This window comes from Stegodyphus dumicola, chromosome 7, assembly GCF_044657685.1.
Source record: "Stegodyphus dumicola isolate Sdum_Otavi_A_Nest chromosome 7, ASM4465768v1".
NCBI lineage: Eukaryota > Metazoa > Arthropoda > Arachnida > Araneae > Eresidae > Stegodyphus > Stegodyphus dumicola.
This window is the reverse complement of record NC_140774.1, coordinates 119,798,320-119,825,945: the sequence shown is the minus strand read 5'-3', so window position 1 is coordinate 119,825,945 and position 27,626 is coordinate 119,798,320.

The window sequence follows — 27,626 nt, the reverse complement described above, 5'->3', positions numbered from 1 at the left end:
TTATTTATTATTTTCACTATTTAGTGATTTCCTTTTTCACAATCTTATCCAATCGACTGCGCCGATTTGCACCTCGCGGCGTTTCAACTCCGAGGCGGGTTCGGTCATTTCTAATGCACTCGCCATAATAGGAAAATAATCTCGATCAGCTTTGAAATTTTATCCACTAATTTATTAAACAATACACAATAAAACAAATACCACTACTATACATTTAGCTTAAGTTATCCCTTTGCACACGGCATGACTGCCGGTCCAACCGCAAAAGTCACAAGTCTCGTATTCTTCCCACCAGCTTGCCTCCACTCTGTTTTCCGGCGTAACTACGTCCCTTCCTTTAACCGTCTTTAACCCCTCGCAGATAAAATGTTCTGGAAACGTCTTTCGCTAAGGGAAGGAACATCACAATACCTAGCTGAATATCCTGAAACGAGCTTTTTTAATATTTTAAATTTTAGAGTATTTTACAGTATATTTTGTTACGCATAGTAAAATTTAGCACTGATTATAATCAAAAGCTCATTTCGGCAAATATTTGGAAGCGTAGTAAATAAGGTATAAAAATTTCAGATACCTGTGAGCAGTAGTACTTGAGAACAGGTACTACATCGAGTATAAAAAATCACGTTCGGGGGAAAAACGCGATTTTATGTAAAAATTCTGAATTATCAAAGTATTCAATGACAAATTAAAGCTAGATTTTGTACAGTCCTAATTTTCATAGAGATTAAAGAACGGTGTTTTAAGAAAGCTAAAATTGTAGAGAATTTGAAAATGCAAATATCAGAAATCCTCATTTTATGAAATGTTTTGGCTTTCAACACCCCTTCAACTATTCTATTCTTTAAAGGTCCTTTCTCTTTTTTTTCTATTTTGGTAAAACTTGATATACAAATTATTTTCTTTGTCTTTTAATTTTTAATTTTATACCTCTGGTCGCATTTCTCTTTAACGATTAACATTTTGCATTTGGCTTATTATTATTATATTAAAATTATGCGAAATGAACAAACAGTAAATAATGAGATGCTCAATTAAAAACAAATACAGATTTAATGATAAAACTGAAATTTTTAATGTCATTACAAACAAGATTTCAAGGGGTTCAAGAGGCCGTTGCCTAAAAAAATAAGAAAACAATTCGTCGTTTCCGGAAGAAATGAAACTTTAAAAAATATTTTCGTTGTCACAAAAACCAAACTTTTTGAAACATTACGTTATTCAAACTCTTACGTCACTTCCGAGTGTCACGTTATTTAAGATGGCATAGGTTTCGGCTACGTCCCCAAGCCTCTGGCATCTCCTGAGGGCGGTTGGTTACTACATCTGTACCAAAGATAGTGAACTTCCGGTGATATCCTTCTGTCTGTAGCTGAATGAAACTGGCTCTATTTGACGGCACACTAGCGAAACACTAAAAAGTCATGATTTAAACGACGATGATTTGAATAATTTAACTGGAATTTTAAGGACGACAATTTAGATTAACTGCTGATGATTTTTTATTTAGGTGATCGTGAGTATATGATTTAGTGATGAAGAGTATGAATAATTGAGTAGGATGATAATAAAACTTTAGGTGATCGGGCTTTGTATCTAGGTGAAGTTCTTTTATTCTGACGACGACTTCAATGATGATGATGAAGATGATACATAGGATGGTTTAGAATGACTGATGTGATTTGGGTGATGATGGTTTATCTTATTCTGACGATGATCATGGTGACGCGATATACATGATGGTTAAAATGACGATGTGTATTAAGTGATAATAAATATTTAGATGAATTTGATGGTGACATAGTTTTGACTGATGACGATTTTGTACATGATGTGAGAGTGATTTATATAATAATTTAGAGGAGTTAGACAATGAAGACAATGATTAAATGAGGATGAAGAACATGATGATTTGGTTGATATTGCTTTCTATTTAGATGATCTGGAAGATCTCTCTCGACGATGATAATGGTGATGATGACATATACGACGGTTTAAACTGAAGGTATGATTTCGATGATGATGATTATTTAAATGATGGTTTTGAATTATCTGGTGATAATTTTATAATGTTTTTTCTTGGTTATTCAGATAACAATTTTGATGGTGATTTAGACGGTTGAGGTGATGAAGACGATGATCAAATGAGAATCATATTGTTGATGGTGGTGATTTAGATGATACTGCTTTTTATTTAGTTGATTTCAGCTATGATGATTTATCTTAATTTGGCGATATTTTCAATGACGATGATGATGATAATATATATATGATGGTTTAACATGAAGATGTGTTTTGGGTAGTTATGCTTAGTTAGATGTCTTAGATTAGCAGATGAAGGTGATTGGATTTAGAAGGAAATTTATATAGATGATGATTTCAATGAGTTAGATATTGATTTAGATGAAGGTATATTCATTTGATAATGATTATTTAAACAATAAGAGGGTCGTCTGAAAAATTACTTTGCCGTAAACCATAAAAAACAAAGTCTTATTACCTGGAAAAACCTATTGCAAAAGATACAGCTATATTTCTGCTACTTCTCAGCATAAGAAACATCGGAACTATACCAATTGTCATAGCGTCGGTTACCTATTTCCATTAGAGTGTCATAGAAGTCTGTCGCCTGGGAAGAAAGGCAGCCCGTCACATTTGTCTGCAACATTTCACCTGTAGGAAAGTGTGCCCAGACAAGAACGTCTTCAGGTGCAATAACAGGTGGAAGTACTTAACAGCAAGATCGGAGCCATAGAATGGATGGTCAGACATCTCCCAGCGAAACGTCTGCAACATATATTTTGTGGAATTCCCCGTATGCGTCCGATGTTGTCGTAGGACACCACAACACCAGCACTGAGCATCCCAAACCATTTGTTCTGAATGGCTCTTCAGATGTTCTATAGTAAAGCGCAATAAAGATCAGCTTTCACCGGAGCACCACTCGCCAATACGTCAATGAGCAGAATGCCTTTACTATCCCAGAATACCGTGGACTTCAATTTCCGTGCATAGACTGAGGATCGTCCGGCGCGTGGATCCCTGTGACGCCAATCAATCGTGAGTTGCTGTTTTCTGTGGTGAAGTGAGCTACCCACATCTCATCACCTGTAACGATTCTGTTAAATTCCGTTCAATAAACTGATTTATGTATCTGCTGCCTCTAGTTCTTTGTGTTTAAGTTTTGAGTATTCGAAATGGAACTCAAATACAATGAATCGTATATATAGATTACATATCAATTCATATATTTGAATTAAATACATATTTACTTACCGGCCCGAAACTTTCTTAACACGTTGAGCGCGGCGCCGGTCTCTGGGGACCGACAGTGAACTTTCCGTGTGGCCGGCGTCGGTCCCTGGGAACCGGCACTGGAATTGTCGTTTGCCTGGCGTCGTTCCACAGAACCGACAGTATATGTTAAAAAATAAATATAGTCTGAATGAAATGTGATCAAGCATTAATGAAATGTATTGAAACATTCTAAACACAAATGAGGCTTAGATTTAAGGCTTAGCTCGCTGCCGGCTGAACGGAAAGGACAGCAAATTCGGCGCAGAACTCAGCGTGTTAATTAGAAAGCTACCGCTCGGCCTTAAAAACGCACAGCAGTTTGGTTTAAATAACCATTGATAACACTATTCTATAACGTTCTTTCTATAACGTTCTATAACATTTCTATAACGTTTCTATAACGTTTCTATAACGTATCTATAAGGTATTAACGTATTATTCTATAACGTTCTTTGTACGTTAAAGTACATATAGCACAAGAGTGTGCAAGGAAACTGATATATAAGAAATTTATTTAATATTTTTCATATAATAAGGATAATTTCAAACTGTAAACATAATTCTAAAAATCCATGACATTATCGAATTGAGACCTGTTTCGATGTCAGATATATCTCGTAATGAAATCTGAAATTTTTTGAAATTTAACAACTAATTTTTCGAGGTATTTGACAGTCCAACCTGTATAAGTTTCATTTATTTGTTTAAATGTTTGTAAAGTGTTATCACAGATTTTCATAAAAAAGGATGTGAGAGATAAATGATAAAATTGATAGATAGAAAGGGAGGGAATATTATGCATTTGTTCAGAAACATAAACGTAGTATTTGTGAGATATCTCGCACAGCCAAGTTATAATTGTTTTGTTAAATTCTTTTTTTTTCATATTTAATTTTTTTAAATTAATTTCTCAAAGTTTGTCATAATTTATGTGACTCAACTAGGTACGAAAAATTGATTCGGAATGTAAAAGAAATATATGTATTCTGTAACATTATTTTTTGTAAAGTTTAATTTTTTTTAATTAACAAGGTCTGTAACCAATGTTTGCACTTATTTAATGCACGGACTTCCAAGCAATTTCACTCATCATCCTACAAGCTGCAATAAACACAAAAACACAACTCTAAAAATAAAATATTTTAACAAGGATTGTAAAGCCAAAGGCATATAATTAGTCTCCTCTGTATGCTCAGTTCATTCAATATGATTTCTCTCACAGCTTATAAATTTTCAGATGAGTTACTCACGTTCGTTTTTAATGGTAATCAAAATAATGTAAAAGTGCAATTAAAAAGATTAAAATTTCGACAAATTGACTAAATGAAAAATATATTCCCTGGTCGCTTAAAATTGCTTCAACGGTACCTAGTTCCAAATTGCAAGACGGGTATTCCACACACGGATAATCAAGAATTAGTATAACATTCTATAGCAAAATAATGCAAATTCCATGCTTTTTTCATATAATGCATTCATGCTGTCAGATTTATTATGTCTAATCTTATAATATTATTGTAAAATTACTGCCGGTAGAAATCATTCCTTGAAAATGAATAAATAAAATATTGTTTATTTAAGCTATAATAAACATCCTACAGTAACATTTAGTTATTGTACATTGTTTTTTATCAGCACTTACGAGCTGAAGTTTCGTCTTATTAAACTATCCATATTGGTGTTTTTCATGCTCCTATATTGTTTTTGTATATAAATAATGGAAATTACAATTTTGATGATCAGTTCCATAAAACTCTCAGTATTCTGCAATCCTAACCACATGACCAATGGTGCCCCAAACATACAAGAAACAAACAGATATTTACTAGTAGGAATGATTTTCAAAACGTTTGCTTGAACAAAACTCAAAACAAAATAAAACAAAAGGGTCGAATCAAAATGTTAATGTTTCATAAAAATGTGCAGGATAATGTTAGATGTAAAGCCTGTTTTCGTTTCCCTGGCAGACGTACTAGGAAGTTTCATAAATGAAAGTTTTCTCTTTTGGTGGGATAGTGGCTGTGACCTATACATCGAGCATTCATTGGTGGACAGTACGTGTATAATTACAGATAGATAGAGATAAGTAATTAACAGAGTATTTGACATATATAAACTGATCATTCAGATTTCCAAAGTGTTCAAATAGTAAAAACACGATACCGTATGCTTTTACCATTTCACTTATGATGTATACTATGCCCATAAGAGGTACTTCTCCCTGTTAGAGTTAACTAAATCTTAGCTATTGAAATATAGCATTTTCAAATTCTTTCCATTTGAATTTAACATGAATAATTTTACTCTGATCTCTCTCTTTCTTTTCTGTTTGTTTCTTACTTCTAGCCATCTATATCCATATCTATATCTTCTACTTGTGCCTCTGATATTTAAAGTAACGGCATTTTGCTTTAGAGTAAATAGATTTAAAATAATTAAAAATTGCATTCCTATTTTCAAAATACTTTTATTAATATTTCAAGGTAAACATTTTGATATTCGTCAAATGGAACTCGAACCTAAAATTTAATTTTTATTAAATCTTTAATCTATTTCCAGCACTATGCATAAAAATACCCTTTCTTGTTAAAATAACGAAACTGATTTCAGATTTACTAGTAATGAATCAAATTGCAAATTGCTTAGATGACATTTTTCAGCTCTCAGAATACATTCCATTTAACTATGCAGGAAATCGAATGATTGTTTGCAGTTATCAATATGTAAAAAGCTGTTTGGGCCAGGTGGAGAAACAGGTGGTTTACATCTGGAGAAAACGAATGTTTGACAATGTCTATATACTATATATAAACTAATAATTAGAAACTTCCGCGTAATGCCCTTATGAAATAATTCACTGTATATTAGAAAAGTACGAGAAACAGACGCATATTTTTTCGAATGAAAAAAATCGAAAAATTATGTGCTTACTAAAATCAAAAATCTCAGGCGAACAACACATAAGGCCTTGTAAAGGCCTTATGTGTTGTTCCTTATTAGTTATGTGAATTTCCTTATAAGGCCTATTAAAATATACACACTTTTTGCTGCTGATCATTTAAATTTATTTCTTCGAATTGCTCTTTCAAACTTGAATACCCGATTCCTAAAAGAAAGTTGCTGATTTTGAAATTACGTATACTGCACAATTTTGGTCGTGCGTTTATGAATTTTTTCTAATTTTATTTCTTTATTAGCGGAAGTACCCGATGTCAATTAAGTTAGATTGAAAGCAATGTATCTAACAACAGAGAGAACGATACCGTTGTAATCCTTCTCTAACGATGTAAAAAATACGATTCATAGTTATACATTTTTCAGTCTGGTGCGATATGCAACCCCACATAAAAAATTTCGATAGAAAAATATAATTCTCTCTCATTGTATCAGAAGCAATGTCACTCAGCTTTTAGTGATTTTCGTCTTTCTAATCAAATGGCCATAACAGCTCAAGTTCCATCCAATATTTCACCTATATTCAACTTTAGTCGATTCAATGTCGCAAAATATTTATCATAATTGATCAGAAATCAATAACGCAAACAAACAAACAAACACACAAACAGACATTCTTCTTTATATATATAGGTTATGTAAAATTTACAAATTTTTTTATTAACAAAATGTACGATTTGCAAGCGAGCAGTAGCAACACTTTTCGAAATAAAACAATTCTATCTCCAACGCCCGAGACTGTTACCACTAGGAAAAATGAGTGCGAAAATTAGAACTTTCAGAATTTTTAATTAGTATTTTGGCTCATGAAAGTGGTTAAGATGAGAATAGTCGAAATGGCTTCCCTCGAATTTTCGGAATCGGGAATAACGTATTTAATGTTTGGGAAAGCTATTTTTATTTCATCTTTTATCTATTTTCGTATTTTAACAAACTCTAGGATTTGAAAGAGAGCAATGGTAACAACTTTCGAAATAAAGCAGATTTTCGTCTCCAGCTTGCGAGACTGTTGCCACTCGGAAAATGAGAAAGAAAATTATCGTTTTTCCGAGTTTTTAATTTATAGCTCTGATTTTAGCTATTTTTTTTTTTTTTTTTTTTTTTTTTTGAGAAAAGTGACGTCGACCTAATTGTAGAAAGTTTGGTGGTGATAGCTATAGTAGTGACCGAGTTATGAGAGGACAAACACACAAACTTTCTTCTTTATATACTATATAGATAACAAGTATGAAACTTTCCCAAATGTAAGTATACGAACCGCGAGACTGTATTAAAATTTGGATTTACTTATTTGTCAAAAAAGAATTTTTTTAAAAATTTGACATCGCCAAAACATGAATATTTTCGTGATTTAAAAACATTTCAATAACTGGAAGTATATTACTACAAGCAACGATTGCAAAAATAAAGGTCGTGTAGGGACTTTTAAGCCGGATAAAGGATGTTGGTGTACATATACGTGAGCATATACATATACGGTTGGTACAGCTAACCTGCAATATAAAGAGAGAAGCAAGCCTACTCTTTAGAAAATTTCAATATTCTTCGGCTAATCGTTTTTGAGTTATGCGAGATACATACACACATATATTATATCTACATACATACAGAGAACACGAAAAAATCCCTTTTGAATGCATTATAAAATATACTATGAAAAGGAAGAAGTCTTTATTCTGTCCGTATGAGATGTCGCACAAAAATCATCCAAATGGATTCAGATATGGACAAAATGGATATTTACACTGAAATGTGATACTTGAAAATTTTCGTAATTATAATACTTCCTTTATATTGTAAAATGCAGTAATAAAATATTACCTAAATGGGAAATCTTAAAAAGATGAGAATTAGTACCAGAATTCCACAGCTATACTTTTAAGAAGTGGTCGTAAAAAAAAGTGGTTCGCTGAGAACTTCGTTCTAAAAGTTCAAGCAATAACTAAAACATTTTCGAATAAATTGTGTGTGAAAACTGTATGTCCCGTCGTTCAAAAGTAGTGGACTGTAAATTCACTTGATGTTCCCTCAGTGTAGAACCCAAGAAACCTCAGAGTCATAATGTTGACCGAAACTACTTTATTGGCTTTCAAACATTAAGTTGGCTGAGGAACGGCGAAGAACTCTTTGAAATCTCCGACTTCAGTAGCGGCTCACCAAGTAAACTCAGGAGAACCTCTGCTTAGTTGAAACTCACCGCAACTTAAAAGCTCTAAACCCGAGCTTTACGATCCTAACAAATTTGTGTCTGCGCCTCTCCTCGGTACAAAGGGAGAAATACAATTTGCGTAACATAGAACTAAAATATTTAATCCTTTGCGGCGCACTGTACGTTAAAGTCGGAATTTCAGCAAGAAACGTTGTATTCAGTCTATTTAGTCCTAAATAAATATACAGGTAAAATGTTGTAAAAATTGCACTTACCGTTTTAATTCTGTGGGTGTTCCATGAGGTGGAACACTGCGCCGCCAGAGCTTATAAAAGTGCGACTAAGCGAGCTTTGCAGTGAAGCACGAAAATGAGTAGAAGCGTTTGCATAAGAATGAAAAAACTCTGTATTATGGCTGTATACATGGTTTCCTGGATATACACAATATTCTTGAATATATACGAATAAATGAGATACATATCTATGTACACAAGTCCTATATACAAAAATGTTTATAAATTTTCCTATTTCTTAGCTTCGTGAAATTGTTCAAAGCAAGTCACACCTTTTTGATGGAAGACAAACCAACTAAGATTAAAATAATTAACTACGATTAATATTAACAAAAAAGAAAAATAAGCTTATAATATATAGATACACGAAAAATATCTACACAATTATTGAAAATAAACGGGAATGAGACTAAAAAGACAGCAAAACATTCGCGTAGGTCTAAGTAAAGATGAGTGAAGCTACTAATGAAATTCCCGCCTAAAAACTACCCCCAAAAATTTCGAGATGCCAATATTAATGCTTTCATAACACAAAACCCACCTCGCCCCTCAATGCTGCTTTGTTTGAATTCATTCCCTCCCCAAAAAAAATCAACGGAAAGAGAAAACGAAAACAACGGATGTTCTCTCCTGAGAGCACAGATGTTCTGATTAGTAAGAGCATGAGATTGCTAAAGGCGCAGTGTTCCCGCTAATGGAACACCTGGTTTTATTCAATGATTCTGCGTATGATTTTTGTATGAAAGATTAAAAAAATAATTTGGAGTACAGCCAAAAAAATTATGCCTATTTTTTCTCCAAATAAAATTTTTATAACATTAAAAAATAGAGAAAATTACTTGAAAAAAATGGATTTTAATAACACATAATAAATTAAAGTTATGTGTCTCCTTGTGATATGCTGCTATCTACGGTTTAAAAAGAAAACTTCAAAGTATATTATAAAAGCATTTTTATCTATTTACGGTTGAATTTAGAGGCTTTCGAAGCGATTCAATTTGGGTGTTCCATGTAGTGGCACACTGAGACACAAAAGCTTAACCATATTTTAAAATCATTTATAAAAATATATAAATGTAAAGTTAAATATAAAATATTCGTTTCAAAGCGATCGTTGACGATTCCATATCTCTTTAGTCTTCCGTTGATGCGGTCATCTTAGAGAGACATTGTGAAAAACCTATATTTACTTATTTTTTCAAAAACATCGGTCATCTGAGGATGGTAACCGACAAGAGGATTTATTGTACCTATATTTTCTTTTTGTAAAATTCTGCGTTTACATTTTCTAGATCTAAATTTAAATTTGATCTTTCTCAAAAAAATAGTGTGAAAATGAATGCATTTTCGTTAATAATCTATTCCGTTAATAACTCTATCTGGCTGCAGTGGTCCAGAGGTAAAGTCGTTGAACGCTGGTAGCTAGACCCAGCACAAAAACACGCTGCTTGAGAATTTTGTGGTTTTTCTAATGTGTAATGTGCGTACGAAACTTTTCCTGAGAAAGTCCTCCCCAAACGCTTCCCTGCCCTTAGTAAAAGAGCCCTAACGTGCTCTTCCAATAATCCAATAAATTTAAATACGGTACTGAAATATTACGTAGTTCATCCTGACTTGTGTCATCACAACTAACGAATCGCAACATGCAAAGGATACTTATATAAAAGGATTACTTTGAAGAAGCTGAAGGAAAAAGAACAAAAGAAGTCTTAATTTTATTCAAAGAACATAATATTAGAAATTTCATACATGCATAAAACTTTTAAATACATTTAATCTAAAGTAAATGCTCCTTTTCCCTTTTTTAATTTTTTAAAAATATATTGTTCATGAAGAACTGCCAATACAACTTTATGAAATGACTTAATTAAATAATAACGTTTAATAGTTAAGTAAATAAATTTAAAATTCTCTTAAAATAAAAAATAAAAAAATGCGTAGTACTCCCATACGTATCATTAATTTTCTACTTCCTTTCAACTTTTCAATGCAAGAGTTCCTTCTTGGATTTTTAGCAAAAAATTATTAATGAAAGGAAATATATGAAATATAGAGGTAAAAATATTCCTCATTCTTACTCGCACCTAGAATTCATTATTCGAATACGCACCAGCACCTTTTAAATGTAGAAAAGATATATCTGCAGAATAATCGTCATGCGATTATTTTATTTACTCTCTTTTATAGGAATATATTTTCCACGTCGATATTTTTAAACTGCGAAGTTTTGGAACCGCTTTCGGTTCTTCTTCGATGTTTTGTACCACGATTGTTTTCTTCGATGATGTTTTAGACTTACGATATGTTTTCCTGCCTTCTTTTCTCCCACATGTTTTCTACAACGAAGTTTCCGTCTTACGTTGTTTTCTCCGCTACGTTTTCGTCCGCGATGTCTTCGTCGGACCTCCTAGAATTCACTCGCAAGCAAGCGAAGTAATCGTGCCATTTAGACTCTTGTCCTTCGATAAAATAATACCTGGCCCATTATGGATTTATGCAAATGTACAGAGACGTATAAGATTATGGGGTTCATTTAAAAATGACTTTTCAGTCCACTTTCATATTAGTTTGATTACCATTAAAAACCAACATGAGAAAGGTGTCTAAAAATTTGCGTCTTATAATTAGGAATTTTTGAATAAGATTACAATCAAATTTTTTTTCTTATGGTTGGCACTTGCCTATGTCGGCATCGTCCTGCCCTAAGGCCAGATCGGTAGTCTCTTTATCATGGAGGCGCCTAGTAGGCGGGCCATCATTGCCTCCTATGAAGGGACTTACAATTTTACATCCATGCCTTCTCCGGGATTCGAACCCGAGCCCTTCGGTATCGCACTAAGATTTCCCTAACCACCATAACGCTAAAAAAGGCTTGCAGCTACAGATTTGATTTTATTCTTGACTTATCATTATAATCGTTAGAATATTTTATTCTCACAATTAAATATTGTTTTTTTTTCTTTAGCTTGTACAACGATGATTCAAATATTATTGTGTTTCCAGCATCAATGCGGTGCGCACATTGATTACAGACATGTTGTTTAAAAAAATAAAATTTACGAAAAAAAAAATGCAGATCAATTTTTTAACAGTGGGAATCAATTTTTCGTAACTATTTCAGTAGTGTCAGTTAGGTCAGACTTGTAGATATTAATATTAAAATATTAAAACTGAGACTCGGTCTTTCAGAAAGCCTCACAAGTACTTTCTCTCTTTCCATAACAATGTATGTTATTGTCGTTATGATTGATCAATAACAGTATTGATCACCGATAATTTTTAAGAAAATCTGTGATAACTCTTTACCGACTTTGAAACAAAGGAATGAAGCTTATACAGTGTGAGCTGTCAAGTACTTCAGAAACTGTGTTCTTAAACGTTTAAAAATATTTCATATCTTTTAATGAAATACATCTGACACTGAAGCATGTCTCCATTCGATGTTGCCACCGATGCTTGAAATTATATTCACAGTTTCAGCATGTTTATAATAAAAATTGTAACCAATGTGCTACTCACTGGTTTTCTCATATACTCCTGCGCTTTATGTACTTTAAAATTACAAACGGCTACAACTGTGTCTCTGTTCACCTTGTTTATTTTATCAAACTACATTGTCCTTAACTGACAGTGTTGGCTTTATAGTAATATATACTTCTCACACTTCTGCTGCTTTGTTTTGTGTTTAAAATGTTTCTTCAGTTTTATTTGGACCGTAAACTCTTCAAGAAAGTAATTCAGAAATCTGATTTAGAATGTGCGTGTTGATGATTGACTGATTCAGATGCTTGATTATTTTCTGATTAGATCTCATTTGCGTCTGCAAGAAGTGCCAATAATTAGGTAATAAATCTATGCAGACTTTCGTCAGAACTCGTTGGTATGCAAGTAAATAAAATGCTTACACAAATGAATAAAATACTCCTCATATTACCATTTCGACGTTTCATATACAGATAATTTGACTAAAACCTGATAATAATTTATATTTTCTCTCTCATTGTAATGTTTCTTTATACTTTTATAAACGTTCTTCCAAATAAATGTTTCCACAAAATTATTACAATAGGTTCTCAAGCATTACCCTCTTAACCTTCTAAAACCGGGCCGAAATTCTCATATTATAGCTTTCAGACCAGCGCGATCCGAAACAGTTTTGCCTCCTCTTTGACATTTTCCTAATGAGAAAAGTCGTCAGTTCTCCTCCATGGATGAAGTAAAATTTACATGTTTGTCGGACGCCTACGTCCCATAGTAGAGGAGTTGCTAGATTTGCAATTTTTTCGATGATTATTTTGCTTTCATATTTAAATGAAAGCAAAATTCTAAATAAATAGTGCATAAATAAATGTGCAGTACTGGATGCATATCCATTGCACACTTTATTTAGAACAAAATGTATGCAATGTTTATATTTCATTCATTATTTCTAATCAATCTCGTAAATAATTTGTGAATTTTTTAACTTTGTTTTCACTCTTCATTTATATTCGCGTATTTTCGTATTAGAAATTAGAAAGCGAGAAGTATTTAGTAGTACATTGTTAACTTCTATTCTTTTCAAATCAAGTGCCAATTCTTCTACATTGAAATACTACATTTCAAAAAGTCTTTCAGACTAAAATTTCTTTCTTGCCAGAATGTTTTAAATAAAATTTATACAATAACTTTTACAATATTTAAGTCTTTACATATTCCTATTATACATCAACTTTAGTTTTACGCGCGAGTAATTGAAAAACATAATACCAAAATCGGTAACAACTCATTTCTCACCTTTTTGGCGATAAAGGTAGACCTCGCATGACGTAAAACTTCTTGAAATCTGCCACTTGCAGTAAGAATGAAAGATTAACTTAAGTTTGCAAAGTAACATAAAATTTTACTTATCTTTGTTATATTCGGTCATTCTTTTCTGAGCCCAGTCCTGGAAGGTAGCAGAGATTCTCGTTTGATTTATTCTTCTTCTTGTGCGGGCTCGCCCTTCAGTGCCTTCCTCTAGAAGCTTTCTTTTTTTCTCCCGTTCGGTCACCCTTGAATACCTTCTTTTTCGCCTCTGCCTGTGGTCTTGGCCGTTTGATGGCAGCTGGTCTTGGCGGAACCGGGAGACTTCTTTCGCGTTCCTGCTTGGACCTCGTTGCTGGCCGTTCAAATTTTCCTTCTAACTTTTCTTCCGCCGCTGGTGGCCCTTCCGCAGTTCGGCGACATTTGCTGCGGAGAGTCCTGTCGAATGAGTAGATCTTCCGTTTTAGAGCCGGATTATAGTTGCCGTCTTTTGTCCTGGCTCTCTTTGCATACGTCGTCCTTCTCCCTTCTTCATTCTGGGGTGTTCGTGAGCTCTCTTTTCTAGACGGTGGAACGGCTTCTTTTTCTTGTTACCTTTAATTTTCCAGCGGGGAAACTTTCTTTTCACTTGCTCCTGCCTCTTAATGGCTTGCCCTTGTACTTGTCGTTGTTCCACATCTGGAGCTTGTGCCCGCCGTGTCTGCCGTGCCGGATCCTGCAAAAGATCTGTAAATATTTGCATTTTATTACGATCATAGTAGGGTTTGATTTGATCAATGTTTGCGGAGCAGGTTTCACCATTCCTGGCTTTTAACACTACTACAGCGTCAGTTATTTTTTCTATGACATATGGATCTTCAAATCGTGGAAAAAATTTGGCAGTTTTATCTTCTGGTGCTGAAGAAAGTGAATGCTTAATTTTTAACACTTCATCCCCTACTTTATAAGTTACTCCCCGTCGTTTGAAGTCATAATACAGCTTTTGTTTTCACTGTGCTACTTCAGTATTCTTTTTGCTTCTTTAATTAGTTTTTCTATATCAGCCATTTTAAATTCTGTGGCTCTTTGTTGCACATAAAATAATTTATCTAACGGCGTTATAATCTTTCTACCTAAAAATAACTCAGCAGGAGTTTTGCCCGTTGTATCATGTTTTGCGGTCCTAAGGGCGAAAGCAAATTAATTGAGATACTTATCCCAGGTTTTATGAAAATTGTTAACATAACTACGGATAATTTTCACTATATTTCTATTCACCCGTTCCGCTATATTTGATTGCGGCCGATACGGGACCATTTTTAAATGACGTATGCCCAGTTTTTGGCACATGTCTTCAAACACATTACTTACAAATTGAGGACCATTATCCGATATAACTTATAGGGGCGCTCCGTATTTTAAAATATATTTATTTAAAATAGAATCAGTAACTAATTTCGCGGAGTCTCGCTTTAAGGGAACAATTTCGGTCCACTTACTAAAATGATCAACCATAACAAGGACATAGCGACTTTTATTTAACTGACTTTTTGGGAAAGGGCCCAATAAATCGATGCCAATTATTTCATTTGGAAATTCCGATTTAATACTATTTAGAAACCCGGCCGGGCGGAAATTAATATAATTAACTGCTTGACATGTTGGGCAGGACTGGACATACGCCCTTGTTAACTTTTGCAGTTCAGGAAAATAGACTGTCTCGCGTACGCGGTGGATAGGTTTTCGAATACCAGCATGAAAAGCTAAAGGGCTGTCATGGAGCTCCTGCAGGATATTTAATCTAAGACTAGCTGGGATAACAGGTCGAAATTCGTTGTTGGAATTCGTAGTTTTTGTATAAAATAATAGACCATCTATTAGTTCGTAATGGGCCGCCCTATTTCTTATCGCCACAATATCTTGGTGGCTAAAATTTTCAGGATCCTTTAAATACTCATAAATGCTTCCAAACTCAGGATCCTTACCCAGTTCGGTTATTACAGTTTCTCGGGAATTTATTGTACATGCTGTGAGCATTGCCACCTTTACAGTATTACCTTCTTCATCTATTTTAATTCTGGATAGGGCATCTGCTACGATATTTTCCTTTCCGGGGGTATGCTTGATTACCAGATTATATTCTTGTAGCTTGAGTGCCCATCTTATTAACCTTGGGGATAAGTTTTTCCCTGAGTACAATCTAGTTACCGCCGCATGATCAGAGTACACTCTTATTGGCGCCTTTCCAAAATAGACTCGGAACTTTTGCACTACTAACAGAACTGCAAGTGCCTCTCTCTCTGTCGCGGAATAGTTTCTTTGTGTTTGATTTAAAGTTCAGCTAAAAAATGCCACGGGCTGCTGATTTTGCGAAAGTAGCGCTCCTACCGCATAATCCGAAGCATCCACTGAAATTTCTAAATTCTCATCCTTTTCAGGAAATTTCAGCACAGGGGCTTGCGTTAATGCTTGTTTTAATTTTTCGAAAGCACTATTGGCTTCGGCCGTCCACGAGAATCTTGCCTTTTTCCTTTTTAATTTTAACAATGGTTCAGCAATAGCTGCAAAATCTTTTATAAAGGACCTATAATATGAACAAAGTCCTAGAAAAGAAGAGAGCTTCTTCGCCGTGTTTGGAGTCGGATACTTTTGTACAGCGATTATTTTTGATTCGTCTGTCTCTATTCCTTTCTGAGATATTTTGTAACCTAAATATTTTAATTCAAGTGCTGCAAATTTGCACTTTTCGACATTAACTTTTAGACCGGCCTCATTTAATAAAGAAAACACCTGTCTTAAATCCTGTACATGTTGGTCGAGATTATCACTAGTAATAATGATATCCTCTAAATAGATAAATGTGGACTTTCCATGAACAGTCCTTAACACAATGTCCATACATCGCTGAAATGTTGCCGGTGCCCCTGAAAGGCCAAACGGCATGCGCAGAAATGCATAAGTGCCAGACTTGGTTATAAAAGCAGTCTTAGGCACGTCCTCAGGCCTAATCCCTATTTGAAAATAACCAGTCGTTAAGTCTAAAGTCGTCAAATATTTGGTGGATGTTATGTTCCTTAGAATTTCTTCAATAATAGGTAACGGATATACCGGATATTTAGTTATGGAGTTTAATATACGGTAGTCAATTGCGAATCTCCACCTTTTTCGATGTGTCAATGGACAGTCATTATTTATCTTACATAAAACCACCGGGCTAGCATAACTACTTGAGATGGGCGTTATGATCTTTTTACGTAGCATATCGGTGATATACTATTCTATAATTTTTTCCTTATTCTTATCATACCGGTATGCTTTGTGGCGAACTGGCATTGAATCTCCGGTGTCAATACTATGGTTAGTAACCTGAGTAAATCCTGGAATATCACTAAATAACGAAGCAAATTCACTTACCACTTGTCGGATTCTTTGTTGCTCTTCATTAGGCAGGTGGTCAAGGTTTAACATCGGCGGTTCAGCCTTTTCTTCACGAACTGGTTTCATTGTCAGCTTAAGAGACGCTTCATTAAAATCTAGCGTTGCTTGTGCCTCTGAAAGAAAATCTATTCCTAAGATAATATGAGCTTGCAGATTCTTTACTATGAAAAACATAACCTTTACTTGTTCGTCCTTGATACGGACATACAGCGGTAATTTACCTATACACTTACATCTTTCTCCTTGCGCAGCTAACACTGTCGTATTATCCGAATTATATATACGATATTTACGAAAATACTTCCTAAAAAAATCTTCTGCCACACAGGAATACTGCGCGCCTGTATCCAGGAGTGCGGTGGCTGGGATATTATTTACCAACACTTCAATCTTCGGAAGAGTCAAATTTTTCACCATTACTGTATTTAACTTGAAGGAATAGGGGTTTTCGTGGCCTTCGGATTTTCGCACCCTCCAGTCAGCAGAAATCCGTTTTAGTTTAAATTATTTTTCATTTCCGTGCTTTCCTTCTTTTTCCACTGGCCTTGAGACTTTTTCCTGGATTGCTATTGAACTGTCGACGTTCGCCGGCTTTTTTTGAATGCTCGGGTTTCCTTGCCCACTGATTCGCTTTGCTTCCGTAGCCGTGTGCTTGAGTTTGCTGTAGTCTTGGCGCACCAAATTGGTTTCGCAGTTGATATTGACGTCTTCTTTCAATGTCCGCCGTTCTTCTACTTTCAAACTGGATTGCTAGCTCAAATAACTTTTCCAGTGTAGTCGGATTTCTTAATTCAATAAAGTCTTGCACTTGGGGCAGTAACCTCGGCAAAATCACTTAAATTATCTCAGGATCCGGACGGTTTCCATACAAGAATTTGAAGACGTGAATTTTTCTTAAAATACAGCTTGAGAGATTTTCGATTCTTTGCTGATATATGCTGAAAAGTTCCGTTTCTAATTTCGCACGATCCCTTACGTCAGGGAAGGCTTTTACTAGGGCAGTCTTGAAATTCTCGTAAGTATAGGTGGGACTTCCTGCTTGACCCAAGAGACTTCTGCCTATACATTTGAACCAATTAAGCGCTTGGCCCCTCAAAGCGCTGGTAGCTAAGGTAACTTTTTGAAATTCGTGCACGGGGTAGAGCATGAAGTGGTCATCCAATTTTTCCAAAAAACTGATTACCGGTGAGTTTCCATTAAATGTTGCTTCTAGTTTCATCGAAGCGCACAGGGTCTGGACGATGTAACCAAATCTTTCCAGGGCGGCAGCTGGCATTTCAGGATTCTGAGCCGCTTCTGCAGGCAGCACAGGTTCTTCTTGAAACTCGGCCATGGTTATTCTTCTTCGTTGGGCGCCACTATCAGGTTCAATGTTCCGTCTTACTTTCTTCGGGAATATGCAAGGACCTGACTCGGAACAGAGAGCTTACTAAAGCTATGTTCAATAACTGTGGGAAGTAGACAGGATACACAAGAAAGATATACAAAACCCTTTATTTTTCTCTCTTTACAATAATTTCCGTACTTTGGAATACAAAGACCCACTACTTGTGGTCTAAACGTAAGAATATAAAAATATTTAACTAAACTCTAACTTAACTTTGGAATAATAAACGTGGAAGATTGGCCGTATATTAACAGGAAGCCGTATGTAGTACAGAGAACTGTTAACACTACAATACGTTTAAACATTATCACGAGGATTAAAACTCTGGCCTGGAAGGCAACCAGCAACTGAGTAAAACTTCTAAGGTAAGCGGCCTGCTTCGACTAACTCCTTCCTCTCTCTCGCTTGGCAAAAAGCCACATCTTAAGTACTTGGCGTTCGCCACACAAATTTTGCATAAATAAGTTAACGCTTTTAATTCTGGCCGGAAGTAGAAAATAAGAAGTGATAGTAAAGATTTAAAATAAAATAAACGTTAGTAAAACTTAAGATCCTTACATAGTTGATGCAAAACCATTTGCAGGTATAACTGACGCCAAACCATATGGTTCATTAAATATAGAAAAAATTGAGTGTGTTGGACATATTCAAAAACGAATGGGAATATGGCTACGCAAATTAAAACTTGAAAGAAAAAAAGTGAAATTAAATGACGGTAAAATCTGTCTGGGAAAGGGAGACTAACAGATAAGTTAATAAATGAAATAACTTCGTATTATGGTAATGCGATTAGAGAATATAATGAGTCTGTTAGTGATATGAGAAAAGCCATTTGGGCAATTTACTACCACAAAATATCGAGTGATGAAAAGCCGATTCATGACGTTTGTCCTACAAATGAAACCACATGGTGCAAATACAATAAAGCTAAGCAAAATAAAGCTGATTATAAGTATATAAATTCTGAACCAGTCGCTGTATTGGAGGCAATAAAGCCAGTTTTTATAGATTTGTCACAACCTTCGTTATATAGACGTTGCCTTGGCGGCAAAACACAAAATAATAATGAATCATTTAATTCCTTAATTTGGAAATTTTGTCCAAAGACATGTCGTGCTGGTAGTAGGATAGTTCAAATTGCTGGAAATGAAGCAGTAATTGCTTTTAACGAAAGGTCTGTTGGTAGACATTGTGTAAAAAATGAGCTACAGCTTTTTAGAAGTAAGTTTTCTATTGAAGGATATTTACAAATTGATAACAAGAGAATAGATAACGCAGAAAAGAAAGGCTTGTCAGAAACAAAACAACAGCTAAGCTTGAAAGGCAGCAAAAAATGTCAGAAGTGCAGGCCTCCATAAAAATGATGGGGATGTTTATTGTGCTGGTGCGTTTTAATTTGTAAATAAAATTTTAGCAGTTTAGCATACAATTTGAAGTAAGCCGTAAAAGATTTTTTCACCCATGTTAAATAATATGTATATTATACAATATAATACATATCATATGCTTAAATGCTTGAGTTTATTTAACTAAAGTGGTTATGTAAAAATAAATTATTTGTTCAAATATGCTACACGTATTTTAATACACGGCTATCATTCTGTCATGGTATTTTATATAGTATGGTAATTTTAATGTGTTTCATATTGACAAAAGCTTATGCAATTTATTAGGATTTATACTTTTTAAATATATCATTTTGAAAATAAATATACTATGCACTTTATTATTAGAAAGTTGTATACTGAAATATTTGCATCAAAACTCGATTTTCTTAAAATGCATTTTTTCCCAGTTGTATACATAGCATTTAGAGTATGCTAAAGTTACCCTGTGGAAGAACTATTAAATGATTTATATGTTTGATATACAATAATACATTACAGAGAACTTTACCTGAAACATTTGCCTATAAGTAAGTTCCAATTTGTAAGAAAAATTTTAGTTGTATTATTGATAGCGTAGAAGTTTCAAATCATTTTTAGTTGATATGTTATACTTTGATGATGGCAGCTTATTTTACATTAATTATGCTTATACCAACTATTGGAAATTGTATAATATTACAATATCTCTCAGAAAATAAGCATTTTATATATTTTATGACAAGAGAAGTATTTAAAAAAATATTTACATTAAAACTTGATTATCTCAAAACATAAATTTTCACTGTTGCGCGCATGATATTTTAAAAACGGTTCGTGGTACACACTTTAAATTTAATGGACTTCTTTATATGAGTATTATCATCTAACTGAACCAAAAATATATTGAATATTTTAATAGTCAAAAGTTTTACGCATGGAAATATTAAAAATTTTTTATTAAAATGCTTTGTATAAATTTAGTTCTAAATAAAATGAGAATTTAACATGAAATTCTTTAGATTTTTGGTTCACAGTAGTCTTTAGATGCTATACAAGCTGTATATTAACTATGAAGTTAAAATATATAACAGAATGTTTTAAATTGTGCACGCAAAGTGGGAGTATTACGTGAACATATAATAAATTACCTCACAAAGAAGATTAAATTATAAAAACATTTGTGGCAACACAAACTATTTGCTTACTAATTCAGCTGTGCTATGTAGTGAGCTGTAAAAAACTGGAAGTAATAGCTTTAAAAATAAATATGTTATCCCAATCCTTACAACAGGATCATATTCAGAGGTTTTGACGGTTTTAAGGTGTACGAGACCCCTTAACGTAGTTCAATGGAGAACGTGATGCAACCACTTCGCATTCCCCAATGACTTTAGCTTTGGCACTTACGTTTCAACCGTCACCGGAATGACGGCCTTGATAATTCAACGAAAGAACATATTATTAGTAGTCATTTCGTGCTCTTAACGTTGGTAGCATATTTCATAATGCCTTACCGGAAATTTCTGTTTTCAGCTATAATCCTGGAAGGAAAAGTTCTGTTCATGCTGGTTCTATCATCTCGACTTGAGGTTTTGGATGATGGTAAATTACTCATGTATCGATTGTTATACTAAGGGAACTCTATTTGTATGCCTCATGATTGAAAAGTCCATTATTGCCACCAACCATAACCGAAATCTGAAAGGATTTTATGTGGGACTTCTCAATATCTGGCAATCTCTGGCAAATTCCGCTCAACATCCACGATTTGTTTTCGTGACTTCTTGCTGATTAGCAGCATTATCTTCTGTGTCCTAATGTGTTCTGCAGTTCTTTCGTAAGTGTTCATCACCACTGCAGTTCTAGCATACTAAGGTCGCTTTCGTCTGACGTCTGTTCCGCCTCAAGGCACTTACTTAAGTGGGTAGACTGCCTGGACGAGCTGTCACTTGTCCACTAGTTTCTGGGTTGGAGTAGTTCCGATTGGGCAATGGTGTGTGCAAGTTTCTAAAAGGACTGCCACGTTTTTCATGGCGTACACTCTAGGCATTTTTTAAATCTTTGAGATCCACTATTCGCAGTTGTTTCTATACCTCAGGTTCCCGTATGCCACCGAGGAAGTATTTCATGGATTGTACTTCACGTATTTCTGTTGAGCAGTCAAAAAGGTAGAGATGGGACAGCATTTCGACATCAGTGGCGAGCTTCTGGATTATTTTGGTGAGCTTCTGCTATCGAGATATTAACTGCAGCCTTCTGTAGCCTTTTAAACACTTCTTAGTAGAGATTTCGCGTACCGGGTACAGCATCAAAATCTAGCCTCTGTGTTTCTAGAAGAGTGGGACCGATATCGTCTTCTTCTATTCTCAGAGAAGCTGCGAAATTATAGGTTTGTCTTCGGAATCCTACCCATTTCCATTTGGAGCTATACAGAACTGGGCCTTGTCCATATGCCAAATGTTTTTTCCATCACGCGTGGAAAGCATGAGAAATGGCTCGGAAAACATAGGTACCAATTTAAAGGTATCAGAATCGTCTCCAGTTGTCATTATGAATGTGTTCAAGCTGTCAGATTCTTTGGCGACAACAGCAGAAACTCTGTCATCGATTTGTTGTTCGACATCAGAAACTCTTCCTTTGATTTGTAGTTTGACAGCATTAACTCTTTCTTTGATTTGCTGTTTGACAACAGAAACACGTTCTCCAGTTTCTCTAACTCTCCTTTCGACCATGTTATTTCTGCTTTCAAAATCCTCGAAAATCTTCTACTGTTGTCTTTTATTTCTTCTTGACAGGCTTAAGTATCAATTTTGGATAGATTCCATCTTTCCTTGAACTGGTATTATTTCCCCTTTCCCTCTTTTGTAGGACGCATTTATCTCTTCTGTAAAGGAATCAACCTCTCCTTTTATATCTTCCTGGAACGCAGCAAAGACTGTCACAAGCTGCCCCAGATGCTCCTCAATTGTTCTTGTCACTAGCATTCTGTCCTACTTCTAACACCCAAAATTGTTCCTGGCATAAAGGTTCGTAAAGCATGCGGAAGAGCTGGTAGCTTGTTAGAATTTATTTGTCCCGAAAAAACACTAAACAATTCTGGAGTTTTTCGAAAAGTACGAGTAAAAAAATATAATTCCAAAAATATACGAAATATAAAGGAACACTGCTAGTAGTTATCACTTTAAAGTGCTGAGAATGATGAAGAAAATACGATGAAAAGCGCACGTAAAGAGCGAACAAAAATCTGTCAATACTCCTTACTCTATGCTGAACTGCAAAGTTCAGAACTGAAGTTCATTCTGGTCTTATCTCATTTTCTCACTCTCCATACCAAAAGCCCGAAACTGACAAAACTGTTGGACGTTCGAAATTTTGGAAGAGAAAACAAATGAAGCCACAAGAAAAAATCTACATGGCTTATGATGATTGTCACATTAAAAAAACTATAAACTGTATTTACAGTGGTACCTCGATATACGAGTGCCCCAACATACGAGTGTTTTGAGACAGGAGCTACCGAGCGAGCGATGTTTTTGCTTTGAGACGAGAGCAAGATTTGAGATACGAGGAATCGCACACTACACCGCTGTACACGACCGCAACATGCGCGCGCATGTAGGTGTCGTGTGCAGCGTCTAACAGTTTCTCCCACCTCAGACTAGTCCTCAGTCTGAGTGCTTGTTTCCCTCGTTTTGGAAGCATTTTTGATAAGTTGGGTTCGCGTTTTTTGCTTTTTGTACATTTAGAAAACATTATCATATTTATTTTTATAACCCTGGGTCCAAAGAAGATGATGATGTCTATTGAATTAAAGCGTTAAATAATAGAAAACCATGAGCAAGGTGTGCGAGTAATTGACTTGGGGACGATGTAAGGGCGTAACACATCAATGATATTTACTGTGCTTGAACAAAAGGAGTTGATAAAGTATAACGCCAACTAAGGGCATTACAATAAATTTTAAGCTCCGACTTCTCTCCGTCAAGACATGGAGAAACTACTGATGGTGTGAGTGAGAGAGAAGCAGCTTCAAGGAGGAACCTTAACACAAAGCATCATATGTGAGTAGGCACTATTACGAGTTATTTACGAGCGATTTACGGTTATTTTCTAAAGAAGATCCCACACACTTCTACAAACGTGGAATCGGAAGACCCGTTTAAAGCCAGTCGGGGCTGGTTTGACAACTTTAGGGAAAGGACCGACCTTCACACCGTCGTCAGGCATGGTGAGGCAGCAAATCCGGATGTAAAGGCAGCTGATGTTTACATCAAAATGTTTTCCGAACAGATAGTAGCCAAAGGATACATCCCCCCCAGCAAGTCCTCAACTGTGACGAGACAGGGCTTTTCTGGAAAAGGATGCCGAATAGAACTTACATAACGGCAGAGGAGAAGATGCCAGGTCACAAACCCATTAAGGATAGATTAAATCTAGCAATTTGCGTCAATGCGAGTGGCGACTGTAAAATCAAGCCTCCGCTAGTATACCATTCGGAAAACCCCAGAGGCTTTAAGTCATATAATATTTTAAAAGGAAACCTGCCAGTTATAATTTTAAGAAGATATGTCGAGGGCAAATCCGAAGGCGTGGGACAGAATGAACTTCTTTGTGGAGTGGATAATTCTGGTGTTCTGTTCTGGTGTTGGCCTCGACAATGCCCCTACTCACCCATCAAATCTCGAAGATGATTTACTCGAAGAGTTCAAGTATATAAAATTTCCCTACCTACCACCCAACACCACTCCTATCCTGCAGCCCATGGATCAGCAGGAGAATTCTAATTTTAAGAATTTGTACACCAAGCACATTTTCCGCCGCTGCTTTGAGGTGACAGAGAACACAAACCTTACCATTCGAGAGTTCTGGAAAAACCACTTTAACATCGTGATGTGCATAAGAATTATTGTTCAGGCCTGGCTGGGTGTTACAACGTCTGCATGGAAGAAGCTGTGGCCTGAGGCTGTAGCTGAAAGGGCCTTCGAAGGATTGGAACCCAAAGTGTCAGTGGTAGAGGAGCTTGTTTCTCTGGGAAAATCCATGAGTCTGGAGGTGGAGGAGAGAGATGTGAACGAACTCGTAGAGGAACAGTCTCAGGAGCTGACAACCGAGGAGTTACACGATCTGCATTTGCAGCAGCATACGGTGGTTCAACGAAAAATTAGTTTTGAAGAGGAGCCAGAGATAGAGGAGGTTATCCCTACAAGAGATATAAAACAGATCTTGAGAATGTGGGATAAAGTTGTAGAGTTCGTGGATAAAAGTCACCGCGAAAAAGTTGCAACTAGTCCTAAATCGGAGTTGTACAACGAAACTTGCCTAACTCGATTCCGCAATACTTTGACAGGTAGGAAGAAACAAACCTCCTTGGACAGTTTTTTTAAACGATCTGCGGGTGAAAATGAGCAGATCATGACAAAAAGAGCGAAAACCAGTGACAAAAATTAAGCGCTTCCGTAGGCACTTTTTCTTTTAATTATGTTTTTATAGAATATGTATTTGTTATTTATAAATAAATGTTTCTTCTTGTTTTTGAATAAGAAACTACATTTTTCTTATTCAAAAACACTTAAAAAAACAGCTGAGGTCGTGTTTTGGGAGCTGGAACGGATTAATGGCATTTCGATTACTTTCAATGCGGAAAATTGCTTTGAGATACGAGCAAGGTTACGAAACATATTAAACTCGTATGTCGAGGTACCACTGTACTTAATTATATAATCGTTAGCAAGCAAATAGTAATAAATAATTTTAAAACTGTGCTGCTATTAATATACAAATTATGTTGACTAGTATAATTAATTTAGAATTCCCTTCTCGAACAACCATGAAAGGTTCCCCAAGAATGAAATATGGTGTAACAATGAACACTTAGTTTAGAAATTCGATTCTATTATATATTGTTGTAAAAGTCATTGTAAGAGTGAAAATTCTTCATTCTGTCTTAATGCGATTTTTTGCGTTTAATGCGTTGTTTGGTGATTTTATGATCCCGAATTATATTGATGTGATATATTAATACTGCATTTGTAGATATACGTTTTTTGAGAAACGAGTCAAAGCGATTGATTTTTTGTAAAAATTTGGATTTATCCTTATTTTATTGACGTGCACCAGCACTGAATTGAGAATGGCTTGTGCTATGCTTCGATGGATGAAGAAGCGTTTGTAAGTAATGAATATTATGAACGTTTGAACATATTTAAATGAATAGTATAAAAAGTATATATTTACTTATATCATATACTAATAGTTTATGGTAAATTTTTCATTATAAATCTCATCACAGTTTCATTTCTCATTCTATTGCATTTCTATAGCGTAACATAAATTTTGTGGTTTACATATTGTAGATTGCATCAGTTTTGCAGCGCAATTTATTCCTCGGTATGTTACTTGTAGTGTTATTAGAAATTCCATTATTTTTGTATTTTTTCTGCAATTGGTAGTATCTGATTAGGAAATTTATGTTTTATTTCAAGATATATATGAAGTTGGTTATATCAAGTGTTAAATAAACTTTGTTATTCGGGCAATAGCGTTAGCTTTATCGAGATAGATAAATGCAATTCTTATTTCTTAAATACTCAAGTTATAAAGACACACTCGAATAGGAGATTCACTCACTTTACGTTTTTTAAGGGTTATATATATACATTAAGGGCGTGTTCAAAACAACCATTGACGAGTAGTCTTGGCGTAATTCGTATTCATACCAAGATTATCCATTTCTCAAGGCAATAATTTTTGTTATTTTTGCTAAACCGTTTACGAAAATATAATTTTCCGAATCCTGAACTCTTATGCATGGAAAGGCAGATTTTAAGATATTTGTTTTGCAATTTGATGCAAAATTCGTATTTTTAAAACACCGATGTATATGTCCTTTTTTTTAAATTCTGCCAGTATATAACATTATATAACATTCTTGTGTTATCACAATTTATAGTTGTCGCTTGCTGTACAGCATGCTGAATACATTTTACTTTCTAGGTATCTACAATTACATCGTGTTTATTCGGTACGAACAGGGGCGAAGTATTCATCACTTAGATACATTTAAAGATAATTAATTAATTTTTTCTGATTTTGATATCTATAATATATAGACAGGATTACTGATAAGAAATTTAAGAAAATAGAAAATGAAGAAGTAAATAGAAAAATTTCTTTCAGGTATTGTGAGATGTCAATATAAACTTCATAGATTTTACTAGGGGGCTGTTGACAAAGCAAAATCTTTACTATACATGTCTACGAGCTCTACGTATACAGTGTTTTGCTCAAAGTAAACTTCCTGCATTGTGAAGAGTACTACGTGTATGTCGTGATGCGTTCATGCATCACGACATACAAGCTTGTTTCCTCGTATGAGCTCTGCCTCTTTGAACCGAAATTGTCCGTAATCTGCAGCGTCTTGAGTTGTTTATGCAGCTTCTTGAGCTGTTCTGGTATTTCCTGTCGAATCTGACGATGACGCGGACAGTCTTGTATCCTTCGTTTACTTGCAACAAATTTCTTGTACTTGCCTGCTGAGTCTCCTAGTGCTATTTACTTCATTTTTTCTGTAGCTCGCTGTAACGTTTGTGCTGTCTTCTTGCGTTCAGACATTTTAGTAAATTGAAAAAAAAAATATGTAACTGTAGTAAAGTAACATTGCATCTAAAATATGTTAAATACCTACAGAAGTTTAAACTTCTACTCAGAATGGAACTATACAATAAAAGAAATTAAATTTTTATAAATAAAATTAGAATAGCATAAAATGCATAGAAACATTTCATTATGAAGAAAATGTATTCATTCTTTCCTAGCAACCAGCTATTCGTAAATAAATTTTTCTTGCCAAGTCAGGAAACAAAGACCTTTGACACTTGGGGTAATACATTTGAAGTTATTATTTAAATTAATTTTAATATAACAAATTTGCAAAATCTCAATAAAAGAATTAACGTAGCGATAGCATATCGTGTCAC